Here is a 27,196-nt window from a genome sequence, read left to right as displayed (position 1 = left end):
CTTAACTAGAATATAAACTTTATGGGGACAGCAACTTTGACAGCCATGTCAACTGTTGAATTCTTAGTACCTATGGATTCTTACCTGGTATCTGGCAAGTACCTGAAATAATACCTACTTTTGGTGTCCTAATTCAGACCCTTATAATATTTTGCCTGGGTAATTATAAGAGCTCCCTAACTGGCCTCCTTGACACCAACCTTGTCTTCCTCAAATCCATTTTCTGCACTATTGCTGGATTTTCTCTATAATGCAAATTTAATCATGTTACTCCACTACTCAAAGCTTTTCAGTGATTCCTCATCATCCAGATTCCCAAAGCATACAATGTCGTTAAATGGTATCATTTTAAGTAATTCATGGAAGAATGTTTTCATTTAATAGTTATTTTTTAAATTATTTTAATGTAAGTTCCAACAAACTATCAATTAAATAGTACATAAAGCTCATAATTTCACAGGTATTACTGAAGATGAGAAAAATAGAAAAACTATAAATCCATTTACAGACACAGGACAAAACAATGAATGTGTTCTCAAATGAGTTTTGAATAAACTGGCCTAAAAACTCCTTCTGTCATCTCAAACTTGTCTACCTGTCTGGCGTTATTTCTACTACCCCTTGCCGTGCTTTATGTCCTGACAATATCAAACGATTTGCATCTCTCCCCATGCATCACACCATTTATACACCTTTAGTGTAGTCTAGAATGCCCTTGGTTTCCTCCCTTCTTCCCTACTATCACCTGGGTAACTCTTTTCAACCTTATGACTCGGCTTATGGATCACCAACTTCATTAAGACTGGATTTCTGTGTCCCCTTGCAATCCTCCCAAGGGAACCAGGAAGAATCTACATTGCATCTTCTGACTTAGCCTTGGAGGTTATTTACTGTCACTTCTGCTATAGTCACTAGCCGTACTGTATATATATAAACTATAAATCCCACTTCTTGATGGAAGAAATGTCAACATCTCATTGAGAAAAGAGTATGTAGATGGAACAATCCTACTGTGGTCATTCAAAATACAATCTGTCACAGACTGATATAGCTAACCTGATAAACACATTTTTAATTTCACTTTTTCATAACAAAAAAGGAAATTATTTTGGGTAATAGTGGCTTTCTATGTTAGTAACACATTTTAAAAATCGAAATGAACTTGATGCTTTCATGAGACTGCTAGAATTCGTTGATTAAGAAGTAAACTTTTAAAGGGACAAATCTATCCTGAATCTAAAATAATAAGAATACAAATAACGGCTGCTCTCTATGCCAGAATCACTTGACATGCTTGCCATATTAGATCACAGTGAGCCCTTGCTTGGTAGACAGACATAGGATGAGGTTTATTAGCTCTTGATGAATGGGAGTAGAGTTAGAAAAGCTCAGAGTGAATATTTAATTTCACCAGGAGGTTTGGGGCATTCAATTTGGGGCATTAAATCACCTACTGACACATCAGATATAATGTGCTAGACTGGGATGCAGTACAGTGGAAAGAGGCATGGAGGACAGACATGCTTGAGTTGGAATCTCAGTTCTGTCATTAATAAGTTACTATCCATAGGAATGAAAATTAATTTCTCTGAATTCTAGTTTCCGCATCAGTTATGGGCTGAATTGTGTCCCCCCCTCAATTCATACATTGAAGCCCTAACTAGGAGCCCTGTGACTATATTTGGAGACAGGGCCTTTAGATAGGTGATTGTTAAAGAGGCTGTGAGGGCGGGCCCTAATCCAATTGGACTGCTGTTATCACAAGAAAAGGAAATTAAACACACTAAGTAACATGGGGTGCACATGCCCAAAGGGACAACCTGTGAAGAGGTAGCAAGAGGGCAACCATCTGCAAGCCAAAGAGAGAGGTTATAGAAGACAGCAACTCTGTCTGTACCTTGATCTTGGACTTCAAGCTTTCAGAACAGTGAGAAAATTTATTTCTGTAGTTTAAGACACCCAATATGTGGTATTTTGCTATGGCAGTCCTAGCAAACTAATACATCATCTTTAAAATGAGGATAATAACACCTACTTCATAGGATTGCTCTGGTGATTGAATCTGACATGTGTAAAACATCAAATCATGCCTGGCATTCTTATAGGTACCAGATGAAGAAATTACCCTCTTTGTAGTAGACTGGGCTATATATCTGTAATTAGAGAAATAAAATTGAAGTCTCAGCAAATACTGAGATCCTTTTATAATTCTTTAGTGTTTTACTTCTCTAGATAAATTATGTGATCTTTTATAGTTCCTTAGTATTTTATTGGATAAACACTGTAACCACTTTTTAAGTTGGCTAGCTTGTCTTTGTTCCCCTTCCCTGATGAATATTACTAGGTCCCTTTTCCTCTACCTGCCATGAAAGCCTATCTCCCTTGATGACCACAGGGAAATTCTTGGAAGGGGTCTTGGATGTATTAATCTATAAAACAGAACTTGTAGTTTTGATGTGTTAAAAAAAAACTGGGGTGTAATAGTCTCTTTGTGATCATTCTCAGAAGATTCTCTTGAATCACAAGCACACTAATGAAAGTGAATTAGTCCACAGATGTAATTCTACACTTCGTGATGTAAAAGATAAACTTTCAGGTGAGAATATCAGAAATCAAGCTGTCCACCAAAGATTTATGTTTTCTTCCATGAAATAAAGTGGTTGTGCTGCTAGGAACTAGCTGCCCATCCAGGAATTACTTTTACTCAGCAGCCCCCTCCACCATTTACATGGGACCATGTAGCTGAGATCTGGCTAAGAAAAGGCAAGCAGAAGTGATACCTATCAAGTCCAGGCCCAGCTAAGGAAAAACTCCCAGATAATCTCTTTCCTTTTTGCCATATGGATATCAACACTCTGGGTGACTTTGGCAGACACATGCTGAATATTCCACTATTCTGAGTGTGTCTGTAAGATGATGTTTCTGGATGAGATGAACATTTGAATCACTAGACTGAATAAAGCAGGTTGACTGCCCTAAGGTGGGGGGACCTCGTGCAATCAGTTGAAGGACTGAATAGAACAAAAAAAGCTAAGTAAAAGGGAACTCCTGCTGCCTGAGCTGGCATGTTGTTTTTCCTGCCTTTAGACTGAAATTGAAACATTGGCTCTTCTCGGGTCTTGAGCCTATTGGCTTTCAGACTAGAAACACACCATTGACTTTCCTGGGCTTCCAGCTTGCTGACTACAGATCTTGGGACTTGTCAGTCTCCATAATCTCAAGAGCCAATTTCTTATAATAAATCTCTCTCTCTCTCTCTACACACACACACACACATCCTACTGGTTCTACTTCTCTGGAAACTCTGACAAATACATGCACCCAGAACATAAACCCTCCCACAGAGCACCTTGCTCTCTTCTCTCATTTATTGAATGAATGAAGAGGATTCTAAGGACTTAGGGAAAGGTAGGGCCACAAAATGGAAGGTATCTGGATCTATGAATAAAAAAAATGAGAGAGCCAGCCAGGTAGCCTGCACTGCACTACAACTTGAATGGGAAATAAACATGTACATTGTTGATCCCCTGAGATTTGAGAGTTTATCTGTTATAGCAATGAGCATTATTTACACATATTGCATGCTGACTTTTTATCAAACCGAAGGCGAATCCATTCCAAGTCAAAGTGTAACTAAAAGTTAACTAATTCAGTCAAATTAATACCTTTTGCTTGTGAATTTAGAATATTACACAAGAGGAAATCTAAGTCATAAACTCAAAATAGAGCTCTGTGGCCAGCTACTAGCTCACATGAAGGACATGAAGGACATGCATCTAACCCATGGAGCCAAATCCAGGGGCACTGCTTACAGTTCAGATTTGACTCATGCAGTCCGGGTTTTCTTAAGAGACAAAGAACAAATCCTATCTGTTGGGAGGTAATTTCATAACAATTAACAAGCACAAGACTACTTTCATTATTTTTTTCTAGCTATACAAATATCTGTAACTAATGTATCAAACTTCATGATCCCGAATGAAGAAAAAAATTTCTGAAAAGTAGGAAATATTTTGTCAGAAAGCAACTTCATTAGTAGAGAAGCAGAACTGTATACCAGGCAGAACATGGACTTTGGAATTAGGCTGTAACAGGTTTAATTCTTTTTTTTCAATTAAATAAGTATGTATTGAGAACCTACTAATTAAACTGAACCATGAGAACGCTGATATTCAACTCTACTTGAACTATGAAAAAGGATGGTTTCATTCAAAAATAATACATGCCAGACACTGCTGTAGGTGCTAGGGATTAAATAAGAACAAAACAAAGTCTCTGTTCCCATGGAGCTTATGCTTTAGTGAGAAAACAAGTCAAATGTATAGTATGTCTAGTAATGATACATGGAATAGAGAAAGACAAAGATGGTAAAGGGGATGGAGGCACTGTGAAGGGAGAAAGTTGCTATTTTATGGTGGTCAGGGAAAGCACCTTTGATAAAGTAATCTTTGAGTAGTGAACTATAGGAAGTGAGGGAGTAAATCACATAGCTACCTGAGGGAAGAGCATTCTAGGCAGAGGAAATAGCAGGTGCAAAGCCCATGAGGCATAAATATCCTTGGTATGTTCAAGAAACAGCAAGGCCAGTGTGACTGGAGCAAGGTGGGCAAAGGAGAGAGTAGTGAGAGACGAGGTCAGCAAGGTAGTAGGACCAGATCATGAAAATTTTGTCTTTTCATTGATATATGAGATGAAAAGCCTTTCAGAGTTCTGGAGAGAGAAGTGACATGTGTCTTTAAAGAATCATTCTGGCTGCTCTGCTGAGACAGAATGCCAGGAAGACAAGGTGGAATCAGGTTAGTAAAAGGCTATTACAACAATCCAGGTGGGAGAAGACTAGGACTGTGGCTTGGTGGAGGATATTAGTTGAGTTGTACAGCTTGTGAGAAGTGGTGAGATTCTGTTATTTAGGAAGGTGGAAATAACAGATTTGCTGATGTATTAGATGTAGAAAGTGAAAGGAAAAGAGGTTCCAAGGATGTTATGAGCAAGTGAAAAGGATGGAGCTGTCATTAAAGATGGGGAAAACTGTAGGAAGAACAGGTTTAGGGACTCTGAGAATTAGAAGTCTAGTTATGGAAATGTAGAAGTTGAGATATCTATTAGACATTCAAGTGGAGGTGTCAGATAGGTAGCTGAATACAAAAAGCAGAGAGAGAGCCAGATTAGAGAGATACAATGCTTAAAGTCCTCACCACGTATAAGACAATGAACTATCGAGGCTGACTGAGATCTAGAAAGAGAGAAGACACTCAAGAACTAAGCCCAGAGCACTCTGGTGTTTAGGGGTCAAAGAACCAAAGAAGGAATGAAAAGGAGCCACTGGTAATATAGGAGGAGAACCATAGTGTTTTTAATGCAAGTTTTGATTATTGTGTGATCTCCCCAAATTTCTGTTTCTACACATGAGAAATGTAGATAATAATTTCTAGGTCCTAGGGTTGCCAAAGGCTGAAAAGAGGTAGCAATGGGAAAGCATACACAAGATCCAGAACGTCCTCAATAAATGTTCATTCTCGACCTATAGTAAAATTCTGGATAAATGCCAGATACCTCACGTTTCCCTCCATGTGATCTCGGTAAGATTCTCTCATATGAATCCTGTAGTTCAACAGTGTTGACTATGGAAGCAAGGCCCTCATTATTCTTCAACTATTAGTTATACATATTTTAATCACAGAGCTCACTATTATTAGGTACTTGTCTTTGCTCCTCCCTTTCTTCCTCTGTTTTGTTGGTGGACTCAGGGTTAAAGGAAGGAGTGATCACTAGAATGGGGGTGGGTGGGTATGAGGGATGGAGGGTGGTAATGGGTTCTTTATCAGCTGGCATTAGTGTACCATTAGTTTAACATTTAACTGTTCACCAAATAATTTAATTTCAGAGGATTTGTTCAGTGCTATGGAAGAACTATCTGTATATAAATAGCTGGGTTAAGTAGACCTTTCACTGCAGCAGTTAAAACCAATTGTTGTAGCTAGACACCTTGTAGTGATTCAAGATCATCTGTCTTTGAAGAAAGTTTGTGCTTTCTTTGATGCAAATGTGGGTTCTTTAAGTTCAAAAAAAAAAAAAGAAGAAGAGGAAGCTTTACCTGAGACAAGTAAAGAAAGTGTTTACTGAATAAATCACGGGTAGCTGAAATAATACTCAGCCACAATCTCCTGCTTTTTTATTTCATTTCTCTACTTTCAACATATACCACCAAACACTTATTGAAAGAATGATTGTAAAAACTAAATGAATGAATTAACTAATATATGAATGAATTTTCTTTCTCCCTCTAGTCAGAATCTTCCTAAATAATTCTAGATAAGTTCTGAATTACCTCAGGGGACGGTCTATCCTTTATAGCAAGAATTACCAAGTGAGGTACTTTTCATAAAGAACAGACAAATAGCAGAGTAACACCAGACCTTACCTAATAAGGTAGTAAGTAGTCTGTAAGGCATCTCAGGGGATCCTCTGATCCTAGCATCAGGCTTAAGTAGATTTTTTCTCAAGTTCCTATAACCTCCTCCCTCGCTCTACTCCCCAGAATTGGATTCAAATTTTATGTAGCCTCTTTGGGAGGGAGGAATTGGGCAGCAATAAAGAGAGAAGGAAGGCTTGAGTGTTTAACTCAGCACTACTAGTTGAGTGGCCAAAGTAGAGCAACTAGAAAATATGATCTGGAAAACAGCAAGATGGATTGTGGACAATGGCACCAATGCACTGGGTAAGCTGAGGCCTAGACTACAACAGTGTTTTGCAAAGAATACTTTAAACTACATGTCCTTAAAATCTAAAAAAATCCCAAAAGTCATTCATCTTAGTGAGATTTTATAGTTCTCTCTATATCTTTTGTTCCATCTCCACTTCTTCCACCTTAGTTCAAACCATTGTCTTCTCCTGCCAGGGCTACTACAAAGCTTTTTTTTTTCCCTACCAGTCTCTTTGCTGCCCTTCTATAATTCATTCCTTATATATTAGTTGGAAAAATCTTTCCAATGTGTAAATAAAATCAAATCACCTCCCGACTTAAAATCTTCCAATGGCTCCCCATGGTACTTGGAATAAAGTCCAAACTGCTCCTTGTAATCTTTACAGTCCTGTGTGATCCAGCCCCTACCACCTCTCTGACTTTGTCTTGGATCATTCTCCCCTTCACTACTCTCCAGTTATACTGATATATATAATGATATAATTGGCATACAATAAACTGAACACATTTAAAGCGTACCACTTGATAAATTTTAAGATTTGTATACATGCATGAAACCATAATCACAATCAAGATAACAGACATATCCATCACCCGCGATTTTCTTTTGACCTTTTGTAATTTCTCACTCATGTCCTTCCTTTTCTTCTCATCCCCTGAGCAACAGATAATCTGCTTTCTGTCACTATGGATGTTTACTTTTTCTAGAATTTTATGTAAATGGAATAATACAGTATGTGTTCTTTTTTACTCTAGTTTCTTTCACTCAGCATAATCATATTAAGGTTCATCCATGTTGTTGCATAATCAATAGTTCATTCCTTTTTATTGCTAAATGGCATTCTGTTGAATAGATACAGCACGATTTGTTTATCCATTCACCTTTGGTAAACCTTTGGGGTGCTTTTACACTTTGGCTCTTAGAAATAAAACTGCTATGCAAAGGAAACTATCAACAAAATGAAAAGTCAACCTACTGAACGGGAGAAGATATCTGTAAATGAAATGACTGATAAGGGGTTAATATCCAAAATATGTGAACAGCTCACATAACTCAACATCACAAAAACAAACAACCTGATTAAAAAATGATCAGAAGAACTGACTAGACATTTTTCCAAAGAGGAAATGCAGATAGCCAACAGGCTTATGAAAAGATGTTCAACATCAGGAATTCTCAGGGAAATGCAAATTGAAACTATAATGAGATATCACCTCACACCTGTCAGAATAGCTATCATCAAAAAAACACAAATAACAAGTGTTGGTGACGATACGGTGAAAAGAACACTATCCTACACTGTTGGTGGGAATGCAAATTGGTGTAGCCACTTTGGAAAATAGTAAGGAGGTTTCTTAAAATACCAAAAATAGAACTACCATATGAACTAGCAATTCCACTCTTGGGTATATATCAAAAAAAAAAAAACCCAACCCTACTAATTTGAAAAGATACATGCACCCCAATGTTCATAGCAGCATTATTTACAATTGCCAAGGTATAAAAGCAACCTAAGTGTCCATCAATAGAAGAATGCATAAAGAAGATGTGGTATATATATGCAATGGAATACTATTCAGTCACAAAAAAGAATGAAATTTTGTCACTTGCAGTAACATGAATGGATTTGAAGGGCATTATGCTAAGTAAAATAAATCAAACAAAGACAAATACTGTATGATATCATATACATGTGGAATCTAAAAATGCAACAAACTAGTGAATATAATAAAAAAGAAAAAGACTCACAAATGTGGAGAACAAACTAGTGGTTACCAGTGGGGAGAGGGAAGTGGAGAGGGGCAATACAGGGTTAAATAAAGAGTTATTATGGGATTATACAAAATCATATGTGTGAAACTTTTGAAAAATTGCAAAGCACTATAGAATTTAAAGAATCTTTCATTCAATAAAAAATAAAAATTAAAAAAAGGAAAGCTGCTATGAACATTTGTATACAAGTTTTTGTTATAGACATATGCTTTCATTTCTCTTGGGTAATACCTAGGGGTAAATGGCTGGGCTACATGATAGGTATATGTTTAACTTTTAAAAGAACTAGTGAACTGTTTTCCAAAGTGGTTATACCATTTTACATTTCCACCAGCAATGAGAGTTCCAGTTGTTCCACATTCTCACCAACCTTTGGTATGATCAGTCTTTTTAATTTTAAACTTTATAATAGGTGTGCATTAGATTAATGATTAATGATGTTGAGTATTTTTCATATGCTTATTTGTCATGTGTTTATCTTCTTTGGAGAGGGGTCTGTTGAAATCTTTGGCTCACTTTGTTTTAAATTGAACTGTTTGTTTCCTCACTATAGGACTTAAAAGTTCTTTATATATTCAAGGTCAAGTTCTTTATCATATATGACATTTGGAAATATATTCTCCCAGTCTATGGTTTGCCTTATTCTCTTATCAATGTCTTTCTGAAGGCAGAAATTCTTAATTTCGATCAAGTCCAGATTTATCAAATTTTTCTTTCCTGGATTATACTTTTGGTGTAATTTTCAAACATATCTTTGCCTAATCCAAGGTCACAAAGATTTTCTCCTATGTTTTCTTCTAGAAATATTTAAAGTTTTAGGCTTTACGTTTATGTTTATAATCCACTTGAGCTAATTTTTATCCTCTTTAAAAAAAACGATATCCAATTTTACCAGGAAAATTTGTTGAAAAGACTTTCCTTTCTTAACTCAATTGCACCTTTGATAAAAGCCCATTTTCGTCATGTAAATGTGGATCTATTTCCGGACTTTATATTCTGTTTCATAGATATATTATTTATTTTTATACTGATACCAATGTTAGAGATTATGACTCCATAATAAGTCTCAAAGTTATTTAGTATAAGTCTTGGAAATTAAACTTTTTTCAAAGTTGTTTTGGACTATTCTGCATCTTTTACATATTCATATGAATTTGTGGATCTACCTGCCAAATTCTAAAAAAATTACGGCTGGAATTTTGATTTAGGGTGGCATCTTTGTGGTCTTTGAAAATTAGAAGTTTATTATCACTTTGAAGCCTTTATATTTTTGTTTTCTCTTTACACAGATTTCCCCATGATTAGGTCCTTTGTGCCATTCAGGTTTCAGCCCAAAAGTAATATTCTCAGAGATAATTTTCCCTGACTATATAATTTAAATTCACATACCTCAACTCTTATATCAAACCATGGTATTTTATTGACTTCACAGCATTAATTACCATCTGAAATTGATCTTGTTCATTTGTTTATTTAGTTGCTTATTATCTGACTACCCAACTTTAGAATGTAAGTTGTAAGAGTAAAGACCCTGCTTGCCTTCTTCAGTTTATACCCTTAAAGCCAAAAAGTGTCTTTGACAAGCAGACACTAAATATCTGTCAAATGAATAACTGACTATCTGACAAATGTGCCTCTAAATAAATTTTCAACTAGTATGGAAATATAACATTAACTAGCACATATTAACTTCTGAAATATTTCTCTGGGAAGATTGTGGGACTTGAATGTTACTTAAGGCTGCAGTTCTCTTTAAGGTTGCCAACTGTGTGTATTGGGCTAGATTATATTTCAGAAATACATTTAAAAAAAAACCCCACACATTTATAGTTTGTCTCAATAGCTTTGTAAGCAGAGCTTAAAAGAGATCTCACAAGAATATGAAAATGGATACATGTGTGTTCTGATATGACTGAAGTATTGTGTTGTACACCAGAAACTGACACAACATTGTAAACTGATTATACATCAATAAAAATATATATATGACTGTTAAAAAAAAGATCTCACATAAGAGAGCGATAAAAATGCAATAACTTTAGGCAAATGAATAAGCTGAAACAAATAAAATCTTTCCCCAAACATTATACATAGAAAAAATAGAAAGTTTTAGGTCAATGAGAAATTATCAGTATTTCCAGAATAATATCTGATTTAAAAACAAAAGAAAACAGCCATAGTTTTGACACAACAGAGGCAACAATTAAAAGTATTTTCTTATTGTGCTTGATTGTTTAAAGTAACAAACAACAGCAAAATCAATGTCTGGAGCCATATCCATGTTTCAAATGTATGAACAGGACTCTATTCTTAAGAAGCTCATACAACACAAACACAAAACTTTAAGCCATCTCATAATCTCCTGTAGTAGCATTAACATGGAATTTCCCTCTTTGTGCTCTTTCTCTCACTCAGAACCTTCATTCATTTAGCCCACTAAACTCATACTGAACACCAATTACGTGCTAGGAACTATGCTCGGAAATGGGGATAAGAAAGAAATAAGAGAGTCTTCATCCTTCAAGAAACCACAGATTTTAGTTGCTTGAAGGAAAAAGCCACAATTGAAAAGACTGGCAATCATGAAAATGGTGAGCTTCTCTTCCCTGGTTTCTTCTCATTGTGGTTTTTAAGTGGCCTTCATTCAATATTTATGCCTCGTGGTAGGCTTAGCTTTCCCCTTCCTCAGCCAAGTGACTCAGAGGCAACTACAGATCTAGTGTTCTATTATTAGCCTTCTCAAATCTGATTATTCTAAGAAGCACTTCCCACTGGCAACATGGTAATCATTGTTTAAATATAACTCTCCACAATCAATCTGAGTCTCTAGATTTTTAACCAACTTTCCCTGTGGCTTAGAGACTCTGCTTTTTAAAAATTATTATTAAAAATCCACATTTTAAGGATCCTAGGTTACTTTAACATATAAGGGGTGTGTGTGTGTGTGTGTGTGTGTGTGTGTGTGTTGTGTGTGTGTGTGTGTGTGAGAGAGAGAGAGAGAGAGAGAGAGAGAGAGAGAGAGAGAGAGAGAGAGAGAGACTGTGTCACTGAAGTACTAGACAAGGACTCTTTGAATAAAGACCTTTGGCTCGTCTCAGTCTTCCTCTTACCCTATACTTTTGCTTGCACCTTTCAGATGTTCTAGAGTTAAAATTGTCAGGATGAGAGCTAATAGGATGTTTGTATAACAACTCATAATTTATGGTTTGTATAATTAGAGCAGCTAACATTTATTGCATGTTTCGTATGTACCAGGTGCTGGGCAGCATGCCCATTCTCATTTTATCTTTGCATTAATCTGAAGAGGTCAGGACTCTTATTTCTTCATTTTATCAAACAGACTCAGACAGGATGACTAATTTCACCTAGTTTACACTACTAAGTAAAGAGAACAGTAACTTAACCTTGTCTGTCCAGCCATATACTTAATCACTATAGTATCACAAAGATTATATACTTTATTTTTAGCTTTATTAGCTTTCTACTTCAAGGTTAGAAAATACTAATATTAAAAATTAAGAATGGTTTCTATATCCTTTGCAACTCCATTTTCCAGGCTTTTAGTAACCAGGGAAATGAGACTAAAATTGTTCACTTTCTGTCTTCATAGGCATTTTTGTTTTTTAAAACAAGCTGCTAGTAGAAAAATTTTGCCTTTGTGGATCTGGAACACAAGGCTATAGCTGACCTTTCAGGTATCTTTGCAATTTTGACTATAGGCCATTTATTCTATTTAATGTTTGTGTCTCTGAAGAGTGGAAAAGAAAGCTTCTGAGTTAGTATAAAACAAAAAAGTCAATGTTATTTGAAATAAAGGCATAATTTTCATAGCAAATCTTTCTACAAATTATCTTACTCTTTTCCTTTCAAACTGTAACAAAAGGAAAACTATGACTACTTTTCAATTTCTCTTAGTCTGAAGCTCCTATCCCATTACTTTTGAATAATATATTTGTCTATTTCTTTGTGGTTGCTGTTATTAACTATATAAAATTAACTTAAAGTTGTCTTTCAGAGCATTCAGTCACCCAATTTTCCAAAGATCCAAAGACCATCCTCTATATGTATGCCCACATTCAGGAAAAAAAGATTAATCAACAAATAAAACAAGTCTTCCTAATAAATATCATTTAAATTCTCCTTTTTCCTTCTTTTTTGTTAAGCACACTGTATTTTCTTTTTCATATTAACTGTTAACATCTCCCTGACACAATTCCTGTGATGAGCACTTGCTTTATTGATTTCTTGCTCCTCGAGAGAGGGACAATGAATGATCTGAACCTGTTGCTGTTCCTACCCTTGGTGGGCAAATCACAGATCTTCCAATCTGTTTCTCAAGCTTGTGATCAATACTGATGTCTATAATCACATCAATTGTGTGACAAGCCACATTGAATGCTAAAAATCTCATATGAATGGCCCAACCTAACAGATGAAGGAAACTATGCAACAGGCAATTACTCTGCTTTAGGAAAATAAAAATGTCTTAATTAATTTACAAGGAGGGGAAAAATCTATATTAAAAGGAGTAAAATTGAAAATCTAATCAAGAGTATTAAAATCCCAAAAGAATTAAGCTGAGGAAAGGATTCCTATAAGATGCCCAAATGATTTCATACAGACCTACAGATTCATTTAATGAGTGGTTGCTAAATATGATAAATGCAGTTCATTATCATTTTATAAAGACATGAATTATAGATAACTACAGGTAAACTATCATTCCAACACTAAATGGAATGTGGATGACACATTACATTGGGCCTTTTGTTTTCTCCCAATTATTGAACATCTACTGATGTTAGAATTAGAACATCACAGAAGTTCAGACTTGTAAATGAAAAAACCCAAACCCAAAAAACATAGCTCAGTCTATTAAAATAAACTTCCCGGAGCATCTACATTTTGTTTGCAGTACAGTTTTGTTTTGTTTTCATATTTAGAAATCACTTTCCCATTTAAAGGAAGCTAGAGACAAAAGGGTTCATGGTCACATGTTCTGAAGAATTTTAGCAAGTAAGACATCATGCTCAAAACTCAGTAAGTGTAAGAGGGAGATAAATGTACAACATAGCTTCACATTTGCTTATTCTCTCTATAGGTGAGTCTTGGTCTGGTTTGGTGAACAAATGTGAAAGTTTAGATGTATAGCTTGGTTGTGTAGTTCAGTTGCAAGTTCAATGTAGATGTAAAGACTGGAAAAAATGAAAAAGTGCTACCTGATGACTAGATTAAAGCATTTGTGAAAAACTGAGTTCTCTTCTTAGTGTATCCAAAAAATTATCACTCACACAATAAGGAAATAAAGGGATATTGAATAGGAATTATGAATTGCAACGCATTTGCTGTACCATTGTAGAATTATGGAAATGGAGTCATGAGAAATCCTGTGACAAAAGGGATTTCACCATTTTTATAAATAAAGTTATGTATTAAATATATTTACTCATTCATTGATTCATTCAAAAATATTGAGCATATACTATAAGCTGGGCAATGAAAGAATCAAATAGACTTCGCTGATGGGATTTACAATCAGGTAGAGAAATAGATAAACTCTTGGGAGAAAATAAGCACAACAAGAAAACATCCTCATCACAGTTAATAGGAAACACCAAATTCATAAAAACAATGACAACTGTTCAACAGCACTCATATAAAGAAGTGTTCAGTGCTATATAAAAAAAAAAGATATAAACCAATAGTAAGACTGGAGAGACTAGGGTCAAATGAAGTTAGCTTAAGGAGATTGTAATTAAAGGGGGAAAGAGCAGAATTTGCTCAAGAGGAGTAGGAAGGTCATATCAGACAGGCCGAACAGTTTTGGGTAGGTGAAACATGTGCAGTGAAAGCTTTTCCTAGCTGAGAATGGGGGTAGGGAGCATCATTAATTTTTGAACTCTATATTAGTCTCTGTACAAAGAGACAGTCATGTAGTGTTTATCAATGCAGAGATTGTCCTTCCAATGGGGCAACAATGCAGATTTACTCCACTGTGAAGAGATTTCATATGTGAAAATCAGGTTCTTTAGAATAAATGAGATGCTGGTTATTTGCATGACACAAGAATTTATTTATAAGAGATTCTTGCCACAGTGTTGTTATTTAAATAGTAACTCCTTTTATGTGTTGAAAACATAAAGCTACCTTCTAAAATGTGCTTTATACACTCTCTTCCTAGGAACAGGTGTATTATACAAAAGAAATGTATCCACTTGCCTTTCAATAAAGCAACAGTAGCCTTAACATTTCATTTTATTTAGCTATTAATGTCAGGAAGGCTTGATTAAAGTAAGTTTTTCTGATTCCCCTTGAAAATAGTCTTCAGAGGTCAACGGGGGCTGTGGCATACAGATTTTTAGGCAGGTATTGAATGAAGAGTAAATATGACGTTTCTGTTCAATGATGTGCCAGGCATATGAATTATTATAGTGGTTTGAAAGAAAACAATTTCATCTAAGATCTTTCCAATTCCCTGCCATTCAGTGGCTTTCCCAGTGTCACTTATCAGTTTGAATACAAATTGATTTTAGTTTAGACTTGCTTGTTGTCAGTTATCTGATCAATAAAACACATTTTCTATAACCTAAAACATGCTGAAAGTGGAGATGATATTAAAGGTTGACTACAATACTAAATTTCATAAGGACTTTAAATCTAGTGCCATGAAAGGCCCAGAAGATTAGTTATCATGTTCTTTGGGCTAACTGGGTTCAAATTTTTGCTTTTGAGAAATATGCAGAAGGGCCACCCGATTATTAAGCAATCTTAGCAAATGCACATGCTGGTCAGAATGGTCATGTCTGAATCAAAGTCACAAAATACTTACATGTGGCAAGGGAGCAACCTCCAAGAGAGCCATGCATTGGAAACATACCCTTAGGTTACTGCTAATCTACAACATGGTATTTGTTACACGGGGAAGAGGTGCACATTATGGGAAGAAGTGGACTTGTCTTAAAAATCTAAATTTAGAAAACCCATTATAGATGAAATGTGGGTTCTGTCAGTCCTTTGCCATTTATCCCAGGTTTTCTATTGTTAAGAAGAAAAACAATCCAAATATTTTCTTAGTCGGCTTCCTACTTGGGACTCTAGTTACCTATTAAATCAATTAATCAACCATCTATGTACTATATCTATTTAACTAAAACAAATATTTAATGAGGGTATCCTACATGCCAGCATTGTTCTAAACCCTGAGGTGCCAGTATTGAACTATACAAGGTATCTGTACTCATTCTAGATAATAGAAAAGTAATCAAACAAATAATTATAGTATTGATAAGTCATATGAAGAAAAATAAAGCAAAGTAGGAGGAGACAGAGACTATTTTAAATAGAGGGGACAGGGAAGTCCTTCTTAGGTGGATAGGTTTCATTGGAGCAGTAGTCTCTTTTTTGCTCTCCCTAGTCTATCATCTTTCTGTTAAATGAGCACTTTCTGCGCAGTGCTGATTCTTTTTTTTTTTAACATTTTTTATTGATTTATAATCATTTTACAATGTTGTGTCAAATTCCAGTGTTCAACAGTGCTGATTCTTGACTCCAATCTCCCTCCTAGTATTTACTTTTACTAGTTTTTGCCTCTCAGAGTGAGATAGGTGAAACTTGTATGTGATAATTTTGTTACTGCTGACAGTTCTACAAAGAGGTTTGGTTCAAAAGAGGCTGACAAAAATGGGTAAGATGAGATATTCTTGGATTCTAATAAGATACTTTTTTTTTTTGCCACCCTGGGTTCATATATCAATAGATAATTGAGAGCTGCCTGGTTGTCTGAGTGATTTCAATCTATTATAGGGTCTGGGGATATATTTGGCACTAGTCATTTACAATACATGAAATATTATAGTTTAGTTTTCTGTTTTAATTTGTTCATCTCTAAATTTTCTAAAAAGTCATCTTGAATCTTAGGCAATGAATTTGTACTTTGACACTCCCCTGAATAAATAAAAAGATGAATTTTCTATATTATATGCTGTATATTTTCTGCTGATGTTAATTTAAATAAAATTAAATTGTTTCCTAATTCTTTGATTCAGATAACAAGGACTATCATTACATTGATAGCAAAAACTTTGGATGATGTAACAGTCTCAAAGTACTGTTTACCTAGGATGGTACGTAGGCTTTCTAGGAATTGGATAAAGGCTTGTGGGAATCTAAGGTGTAAAAGAAGTAGTTCCTTGCAGTTACAAGGGCAGAGACAAACTCTTAATATTTTCAGAGAGAAAGAGAAGGAATATAGATGTTCAGATTCTCATAATCCTTGGAAATACAAACGCAACAAGGAATTCTTGCTTCATCAAAACTCTTTTCTGGAAGCTAAGTGATATTCTACAGCTAAAATCAGAAGTCAAATCTCTGTCTTAGGGAATTCTCTCTAAATACATCAGTACTCAAGAAAGCTTGCAAAATCAAGAAAAGTTTCCTGGAATCAAAGAAGCATGGAGTAGGACGGGATCTTAAAAATCACCAGTCCATCTCTCTATTTAAGACTTGAATCAAAGAGCAACTTCCGTGCCACACAATATTCAGTGATATAGAACTCATTTCTTCCCAGAGCAGTGAATTCCTTTAATTGAAGTCTACATAACTGGTAAATGCACTCCTTTGTTGAGTGGAAATCTATTTCCCTTTAACTTCTATTTTTGTTAACAGTAGTTGAACCACACTTCTGGGGACTTCTTTCAGTTTCATGTAACATTTTGACTATGCACAAGCATTTGCTGGAGCTGTAATTTAGATTTTAGACCCGTAATTTAGATTTTCAGAGGGTATGGTGGAGATAAGGCAGGATGAGAAAGAGGCCTTAGTCTTGTGTTTCAATACAGAATTTCCTTAAGTTCCTCACCAACAGTTATTGGGTATTTATGTGGAACTGTTGATAAAGTGGTTCTTTGATTTTCATTCTGCTACTGTTTCTTGTGCACTGCTCCCTCAACAACCTCATGTACAAATGGGGGTTGCTACCTCAAAGATGATCTAGCCCAACCTTTTTATTTAACTCTATTGGAAAGCAAGTTCTCAAGATGCTAATTCTTGCCCAAGGTCACATAGCCAATTTATTGCAGAGTTGAGACCAGAGAATCCATGTCTTTTAATCACTGGTTCAGTACTCTTTCCGTGCACTAATCCTAAAACTAGTGATTAACAGCTTAGCATCAACTAAACCTTGCTCTTTATCAACCTCATCTATCTTCTGCTGGTAGTTTATCAGACAAATGACTGAATGAACAAATGAATGATTATGGCTTATTTAACCATATATCACATGGAGGTGACTAATTTGTTTTTACATTAGCTTTTTAAAAATAGATTTAAATATTTTAATTCTATGGAAGAGTATAGATAATGAGAATCAAAATACCACACAGTTTTATGAATTTATTTCAGATTATTAAGACATTCTGAATATCTGATATTACAGATACACTTGAAGCTCCTTATATATCACTCTTCAATCTATTTCCCCACTTCTATCCCTAAATTTGCTGTTCATCATTTTCCATGGACTATATTGTTGAAGAAATTCACAAAGGGCTTTATTTTTTAATGAGGTAAATATTGTAAAATGATATCTTATATTACTGAGTAGGTGCTACACAGTTTATCCTTAAAATTTCCATTTATGCACAGGTTTTGATTCTTAAGTTTTCTGTTCCATGTCAACCTTACTTTGTCTGCTTGTATTAATTCCACATCATTGTAATCACTGTAGTTTTGGTACCTGGCAAGGCAATCCTCCCATATTTAAAAAAGAAATCATTTTGGCTTATTTTGACTCCTTGTTCTTCCTCATTAATTTTAGTATATGTTTGTCAAGCCTCACCAAAAAGCAAAAACAAAAACAAAAACAAAAACTGCTGAAATATTACAGTGGCTTAAGATTTAAATTAGGAGATAAATGCCATCTCTATGATATTGAGCCAGTCTGTTTTAGATATAGTCTATTGCTTCCTTTATTCACATTTTTAGTATCCTTCAAAATGTTTTGCAGCTTTTTCACAAAAGTCTTGCACATCTTTTGCTAGATTTATGGCTAGGTAATTTATAGATTTCTTGTTATTGTGAAGAAAGGGAATATGTATAATATTGTATATGCATTAAATATAGTCATATATATATGACTACCACAGGTATATAGGAATGCTATTTGTTTTTGTATATCAAATCTTATATCTAGCAACTTTGATAAACTCTCTAATTGTTTGTAGTTTCTTTCGTATGTTCTATGGATATAAACTTACACACCAGATACAATTTAAGTTGCCTTCTCTTACAACCATTATGCCCCATTTCTTCTCCAAATTGTATTGCATTGGCCAGAACCCCAGTATATTTGAATATAAGCAGTGATTTATATATTTGCTGTACGTCTTATATAGATAATTTTTATCAGTTTAAAAAGATTATCTTCCACTCACTGCTTGTTAATGGTTTATTTCTTCATCTTATGAATGTGGTATTTTATCAAATGAGTCTTAAGCACCTAGTGGGATAATTATATGTTTTTCTCCCTTACCTATTGATATTAATAGTTTTCCACATGTTGAAACATTCTTGTCTTCCTATGATAACAGCTGGTTAATTTTTATGGTACTATGAATTCTGATATTAATCAGCTAAATGTCTTGCTTGGGACATGCTTTTCAAAGTAGAAAACACAAAGTATGAGGCCTGCCATTAGGGATTAAGTGGTGCATCTTAATGTACATGTGTGCATATGTGTACACACAAATTTACATAAAACATGTATTTACTCACACATAAACAAATATGTACATAGATATTCACAAGACACATATAGAACAGAATATACGTAAAGGTACTTATACTTCGTCCATTTCATTTCAGGACAATCACTCAAGATTTCATTGCTAGTAATGCTGAATTCTAATAACCATTTATAATAACCTGTACTATAATCAATGTAGCCAAGAGAGAAAAATACACTGAGACTCTACAGCATTTTAAATAAGCAATATTATGAACAATATTCATTTGGCTAAACACTATACTGTCCTCTTAGAAACATTACTTAAAATCTTTAAAGCTCATTTTCTCTTAGTAATCATGAGTTTGGAGTGAAGCAGCGATGTAGGGGGAAAAAAACCTACTATAAATGGTATTTGAAAATCCTTTATATGGATTCACATAGTGTTGCTAGGGAACATGGAATTTTAGCATTTGAAAACCTAGAAAACCAAGCCTCGTACTTCTTTTGGCCATGATTTCTATATCAGGAATCTGATTCAAGATAGTCTGGAGATGAGTTGGCTTCAAAATATTTGGATATTTATGTTTTATGATCAATCTTCCCTAAAGAAATAATTACATGTGTACAACTCATGCTTTGAAATAGGAGAAAAATCATCTATTATCTTTCATTATTGGGATACCACATAACTGAAATACCAGAAGAGTGGTTAAGAGTATTGTGGTGGTTAATTTTCTGTGTCAGCATGGGGTTGCCCATGTATTTGGTCAAACATCATTCTGGGTATTTCTGTGAGTATGCTCTTGGATGAGATCAACATTTAAATTGGTAGACTGAGTAAAGTAGATTGCCCTCTCTAATGTGGGTGGGCCTCATCCAACCAATTCAAGATCTGAATAGAAACAAAAGGCTGACGCTCCCTCAGGTAGGGAGAATTCTTCCTGCCTGAATGCCTTCAGACTGGAACATCAGCTCTTTTCCTGCCGTCAGATTCGAAGTGAAACATCAGTTGTTCCTAGTTCTGGAGCCTGCCTCCAGACAGAAACTACATTATCAGCTCTCCTAGTTCTTAGGCCTTCAGACTCAGACTAGAACTAAGCCATCCGTTCTCCTGGGTCTCCAGCTTGCCAACTCACCTGGCAAGTCTTGGGACTTGCCCACCTCCACAATCGCACACAATTGCATAGGCCAATTACTTATAATAAACCTCTCTCTCTCTCTCTGTACACACACACACACACACACACACACACACACATACATCCTAGTTCTGTTTTTCTGGGGAAACTGACTAATACATGCATAAATTGTAGGCAGATTACCTAGGCTTACATAACAGCTCTGTCGCTTACTGCCTATGTGACTCTCAGCAAGTTATTAAAGTCTTTATGCCTCAGTTTCCCTCATATTTAAAAAAGGAAAAATAATACCACCTACACAAATAGGGTTTGTGAGAATTAAATGAGCTACTACATTTAATACATTTAAAATGCCTGACCTATAGTAAGTGTTCAATAAACATTCCTAAACAAACCACAATAATGTTGTGGATAGGATGGTTGTGGCCATTTTTAAAATTAGAGAATCTATTTTCAGAGAGCATTATTAAAAATTCCATCCTTCATTGTGCTCTTATTACTTCTTAAGCAAACATAGCTTACTCTTGCCAATGTTAATCTAGAGATAGATAGCCCCGAGTGGAATTTTCAACCCCCTAATAAAAGGGCTTTCTAGAACATTTCCAGGAACACTAGCAAATTGAAAAATACATATACTAAACGAAAGAAGCAAATGTAGACTCTGCGGGTAAGTGGGAGCCTCCATGGAGTCAGAGAAAGGGAAGCCATTATAATTGGGGCCACTGGATGTACCTGTTAAATGTGTTTTATTTAAAAAGGGGGGCATACATATGAAGGTATAAAGTTTATTTTCCTCAGCTTCCATAAAAACTGATAGGTACAGAGAGAGTTTAATATCATAGTCATATATCACTACAGAAGTGAACACCACCAGAATTTAGAACTGGAAGTGAAGAAATCTGTATGCAAATGGAAACCACCAGGGGGAACCGAGGTAGGTGGAATATAATTACTCAAACCGGAAAGTGCTCAGGGTGTTGGATTAATAATCTGCCTACATTTTTTCAAAAGCACAAGGCATTTTTGAATGGTCAAAGTGTTCAGAAGCTTTTCATTAAATTTTATAATCATAAAGTATTTTTAAAATACATGCAATGTACAAGTCAGAACCATACCAAAAATAAGTGCAGGATGAGAGAGAAAGAACATGCTACTTTTTATTGTTATACATATTTCATCTTTTTATAGTGTTGTAGAGGCTTATACACAAATAGAATGACAGAAATGAACGATTTCCTCTTGACGGGTGCAAATTTTAGAGCATTATTTTTCCCTTAAAGCAAACTACACTATTCCACTCAACATCACAAGAAAAAAATTGAAAAAGATATGATAATGAGTTTTATTAGAGAGTATACTTGAAGCATTTGGTGGGATTTTAGGAACGGATTTTGATAATGGTGTTGAAATAAATCTTAGGAATGATTTCCACAGTTTTCTAGGCTGAAGGCTATCTGGGTTAAATGAGTCATTTCTTGAATCATTAGCATTTCTGTAATGGATATACCTTTTAATACCAAAGGCTATCTGTTAGGGCCAGCAACCAGGGGTCTTGATCTTAAAAGGAATGATGTTAGAAATGTAGGCTAATCAATAAAATACATTGGTAACATCTAGGGACTTTTATAGGCAGCGGACAACATTGTTCCTTCCAATTTATAATATAAAAGTGCTCACTCATTGCCTGCTGTTTTTTTTTTTTTTTTTAACCTGATGTTCTTGAATGGTGAGTTGGTAACAAGAAACCCTATCTGGTATCTCCATAGAAAGTGATGAAATAAATTTTTGCTGTTTCAAACTGTCACTTTTTAGATCAGTCTGTTCCAAGTAAATCAACTTGCCTGACTCTTCATGAGGTGCTATTCCAAAATAACCCATAGATCACATTTTATTAACATTATTACATTAAGTTAATAACTTGCCAAAGTCATGCAGTTTGTAAGGATGGAGTCAGGATTCAAACCCAGGCAGTCTGTAGCTACATTTGGGAAACAATGGGTTGGAAGATATCTATAGTCTTTTCTAGCATGATACTGCTCTGATTTCGCTTTCCCTGGAGCACTTTCTTCTGAGTTCCTTAGTGTACTTATAAGTCTACTTAGTTTAATAGGCTCCTTTCAAATAGAATCTATGGTGAGATTATATTTGATTTTTAGCCTTTTCACTTTTATCTCCTCACAATACATGAAATTGCTCACTTAGCAAGTTATGCACAAATGCAAAAGTCTGATTTCACTGCATTCTTAGAAATTGTTTTATCTGACATTTCCACAAGAAACACTCATTTTTGACTATGAAGAGGCTGTATAAAGTTACCTCTTTTCAGGGAATCAGTCTGCTCATGACATTTAATAACTTACTAACCACCATTTAGGTATTCTCAGAAGAAACAGCATGCACAGACATTCAGAGTTGGAAGGAGCTTAGATATTATCTGATCTCAATACCAAGCAGTAACATCTTCCTTCCCTGCCTCCTTGAACAATGGATTTTCAGCTTTGGAGAACGGTCTCTGGTAAGGAGAACCCACTACCTCCGCCACTGGGTGTTTCATTCATTGGTAAGTGCACCCCATCCCTTTTATTAAATCAGGTATGCATATTACCTGTCTGTTCCCATCGGTCAGATTAAAATTAGGTAGAGTACACAGAAGGATCTTGCTTAGTCATATAGGAAATAATTAACCTTATATTTAGTACTCCTCTGTTCTGGCCTAATATAATTGAAAATTAAGGCTCAAAAGATAAAACAGTTTTGAAGTAATTTAACTAGCTCCAGAAAAAGCTTAAGATTATTTATAGGAATAGAAAAATATCCAGCATCAAACAAAGTAAAATTCACAATGTCTGGCATGTGATCAAAAATTACCATATGTGAAAAAGGCAGGAAACATGACTCAATAAGGGGATAATGAATCTAAGTGATCCAGAACTGATAAATCTTAGAATTAGTATATGAGGAGGTAAAAACATTAAAACTATATTCCATACGTTTAAAAGTGAAGTAGAGACCAAGAAGATGTAAAAAAGACATGACTCAAATTTCTAGAGATAAAAGTCAAAGTTTGATATGAAAAATAAATTGGATAATATAAAGGGAATTAAACATTGTAGAAGAAAACATTAGTAAACTTGAAGACATAACAACTGAAACTACCCAAAATAAAACACAAAAAGAAAAAAACAGAAGAAGTATTTTAAAAATTGTCTAAATTTGGTGAAAACTATTCTCATTTTCTCATTTAATATTATGCTGCCAGAATTTTTCTTGGTCCCTATATATCATGTGAAAATATAGTTCCAAAGGCTATAAAATATTCCCTCCTGAATTATTAAAAATATTAAAATATCCTGGGTATTTTATGATTTATTTAGTTCTTTAATGACGCTTGCAACTTTTATTTATTTTTATTGCAATTTTTCACTGTTACAAATAATGCTGTAATTAATCTTTTCCTACACAAATATTGACTTGCATCTGATCCTAGAGATATATTCTCTGAGGTGGATTTTCTGGGTAAAGGATCTGCATACATTTTAGGTTCTTAATATACACTCTTGAACTATTTTTCAGAAAGATCATTTAGTATATGTATAATATGTACATGTTGTGTATATAGTATATTTTACTACATTCTATTCAATAGATGTCATTATAAAAGAGAAAAGTAGCATTGAAAAAAGGAGAAAAATTTAGTTACTTTTATAGGTGAAAACATGAGTCCTTTAAAATCTGCATTTCTTGTATTAACAGCTTAAATATTTCTCATGTTCTGATACCATACAAAGAAAATCCTAAAGATGTCCACTAGAGCTCTTCAATAGATTTGGTAAAGTTGCTGGATACAAAATTAATATACAGAAATCAGTTGCCTTTCTATACACTAACAACAAAATATCAGAAAGAGATATTAAGGAAACAATCCCATTTACTATTGTATCAAAAAGAATAAAATACCTAGAAATAAATCAACCTAACGAGGCAAAAGATCTGTACTTCAAAAACTACAGAACACTGATGAAAGAAACTGAAGATGACACAAACAGATGGAATGATATATCATGTTCTTGAATTGGAAGAATCAATATTGTTAAAATTACCAAACTTTTAAAGACAATCTAAAGATTCAATGCAATCCCTATCAAATTACCAATGGCATTTGTTACAGAATGAATAATTTTAAAATTTGTATGGGAACACAAAAGGCCATGAATAGCCAAAACAATCTTGAGGAAGAAGAATGGAGCTGGAGGTATCATGCTCCCTGACTTCAGACTATATACTACACAACTACAGTAATCAGAACAGTTTGGTACTGGCACAAAAACAAACACATAGATCAACAGAACAGGATAGAAAGCCCAGAAATACACCCACCCACTTACAGTCAATTAATCTATGACAAAAGAGGCAAGAATATACAATGGAGAAAAGACAGTCTCTTCAATAAGTGGTGCTGGGAAAACTGGATGGCTACATGTAAAAAATGAAATTAGAACATTCTCTAACACCATATACAAAAATAAACTCAAAATGGATCAAAGACCTAAATATAAGACCAGATCTGATAAAACTCCTAGAGGAAAACATATTCAGAATACACTTTGACATAAATCACAGCAATATTTTTTGGATCTGTCCCCTAGGGTAATGGAAATAAAAGCAGAAATAAACAAATGGATCCAGCAATCCCATTTTTGGAATCTAAAGCAATGATACAAATGAACTTCTCTAAAAAACAGAAATAGACTCACAGACATAGAAAACAAACTTATGGTTACCAAAGGGGAAAGAACAGGGGAGGGATAAATTAGGAATTTGAGATTAACAGATACACATCACTATACATAAAATAGATAAATCACAAGGACCTACTGCATAGCACAGGGAACTATATTTAATATCTTATAATAATTTATGATGGAAAAGAATATATATGTGTAAACATATACATCTGAATCACTTTGCTATACACCTGAAACTAACACAACACTGTAAATCAACTATACTTCAATAAAAATATTAAATATTTCTTATGTTCATTGTAAATACTATTTCATGTCCTGAGGCCAACTTTCTACTAGTTATAAGTGTTTTTCTTAGATCAATTTGTATGAACATTTTATATGTTAAGGATACACCATTTATCATATTTGTGATGAATATTTTTCAAAAATTAGTCAATGACTCCATTTATACTTCATATGATATAATTTCAAGAGCTATTACCCTCTTTAAAATGCATTCACATTTATTGTTTTCATAAACCCTAAACTTATACTTATTCTCCCTGAAAACTGGTACTGGTATTTTGGTTATAAAATACAAACCTAAGAATCAAGATGCTTAGTTCTTTCATTTACAACAGAATCCCCTTCTACTGAATCTCTCAACTTACTTTACCTAAGAAATCTCTTTTTCACTCATAAGAGAATTAAAAGCAGTTAAGATTTAATCTAATGACTAATGACTAGGGAAAACCTGTGATATGACTTAATGGAAGGAAATTTTCCTTCCCTAGGAGTGCTTCACCATCAGTTATACTTGAACCTATTCTAGGAAGAGTTAATGCTTTATTTACAAAATATGTCTATTAGAGATCTAATTAAATGCTACCAGGTTTACTCAATAGATACATCCAGTAAATAAGAGTTGTGGAACAATTCCTGGCCTGAGTGCCAGGAAACACTAGATACAACTTGGCCACCTCTCCAGAACTCTGTTTCTTTCCTAGTTATAAAATGCGAATCAAACTGGATGATCTTTAGGATTCACTGCAGCTCTGAAATTCTACAACTTGGAATTGTTTTCTAAAACAAAGATAGTATTTTCCTCCAAAGACTCATTTTCTGAGATTGCTTGTATCTGTTTTAGAAAGAATGAGAGTGGGGAAGGGTTAATTTTTAATGGCTGTAGATGTTTCACAGATGTTAAAGATACTTTGTCCATTCTGATAGCTGGGTTTGAAATCTAGAGCAAATAAATGCACATTTAGAAGCTTCCAGCATTCACATAGTGAATCCGTTTGGTCTTTCATGCTTCGAGAAGCTAATAGAACCTGATCCCTCCTTTGAAGTCAGCGGAAGCTCTAAACTCAGTTAAAGCATGTGCCAGTTTGTTATTTATAGAAAAATCAGGTCAATTTGTATCCCCTCAGTGAAAAGTTAATCAAACAAGCCTATTTCTAAACAGCAGGTAAACCATTCAATGCTTAGGGTCCAGATTATGTGCATAGTTTGGGGGAATGTTAAAGTGTATGACTGAACAGATTTCAAATATGTTACTTTTATGCATTTGACTGTGGTTATTTAAACAATGTACTGATGAATCCATTCGATACGGTGGGGGGAAAAACCTCTGTAATCACTTAACTTTCTTCCGAATAATAAAATTTTATAATTTCACTTTTATAAATTGTATAATTATCACTAAATTATAATCGTATTTTTACTTGTGTTTGTGTGTGTTTGTGACAACAGTAGTTTACATTTTAAGATGTAAAATGGTTTTATAATGTGTTCATGGCTTCCTGAATCGACGCCGAAACTTCTGGATTTGTTTAACTTCCTGAAGAAAGAGACAGTGCTATAGTGAAGCTAGATATTACTGAAAAAGTCAACTAGTAGCAGTAAATGTCAAAATTCACCTTAAAATGGCATCTCTAATTATAAATTGACACTAGCAAAGCATTGGCAGTTTCTATGATATTACATGAATTCACAAGCTCCTGCAGCTGCCAGCCAAATCTCTGGTTTCTCTCCTACATTTGCTTTTCCTTTATGACATTTGATCAGTCAACAGTAAGAATGCTGGTGTTCTCCTAAACCACCCTCCAGTTTAAAATACTTCATGTTTGC

General features: G+C 34.6%; 1 protein-coding gene across 4 annotated transcripts in view; it reads right to left on the bottom strand.

Annotated features, from left to right (window-relative positions):
- ANKS1B (ankyrin repeat and sterile alpha motif domain containing 1B) overlaps positions 1–27,196 on the bottom strand; it is an 862,484-nt gene that overhangs the window by 453,354 nt on the left and 381,934 nt on the right. The gene's annotated exons all lie outside the window — the stretch shown is intronic.

Source organism: Vicugna pacos, chromosome 12 (genome assembly GCF_048564905.1).
Source record: "Vicugna pacos chromosome 12, VicPac4, whole genome shotgun sequence".
In the NCBI taxonomy this organism is placed as follows: domain Eukaryota; kingdom Metazoa; phylum Chordata; class Mammalia; order Artiodactyla; family Camelidae; genus Vicugna; species Vicugna pacos.
Note: the sequence above shows the minus strand (reverse complement) of the source record. Positions and strands in the feature narration are given on the sequence as shown.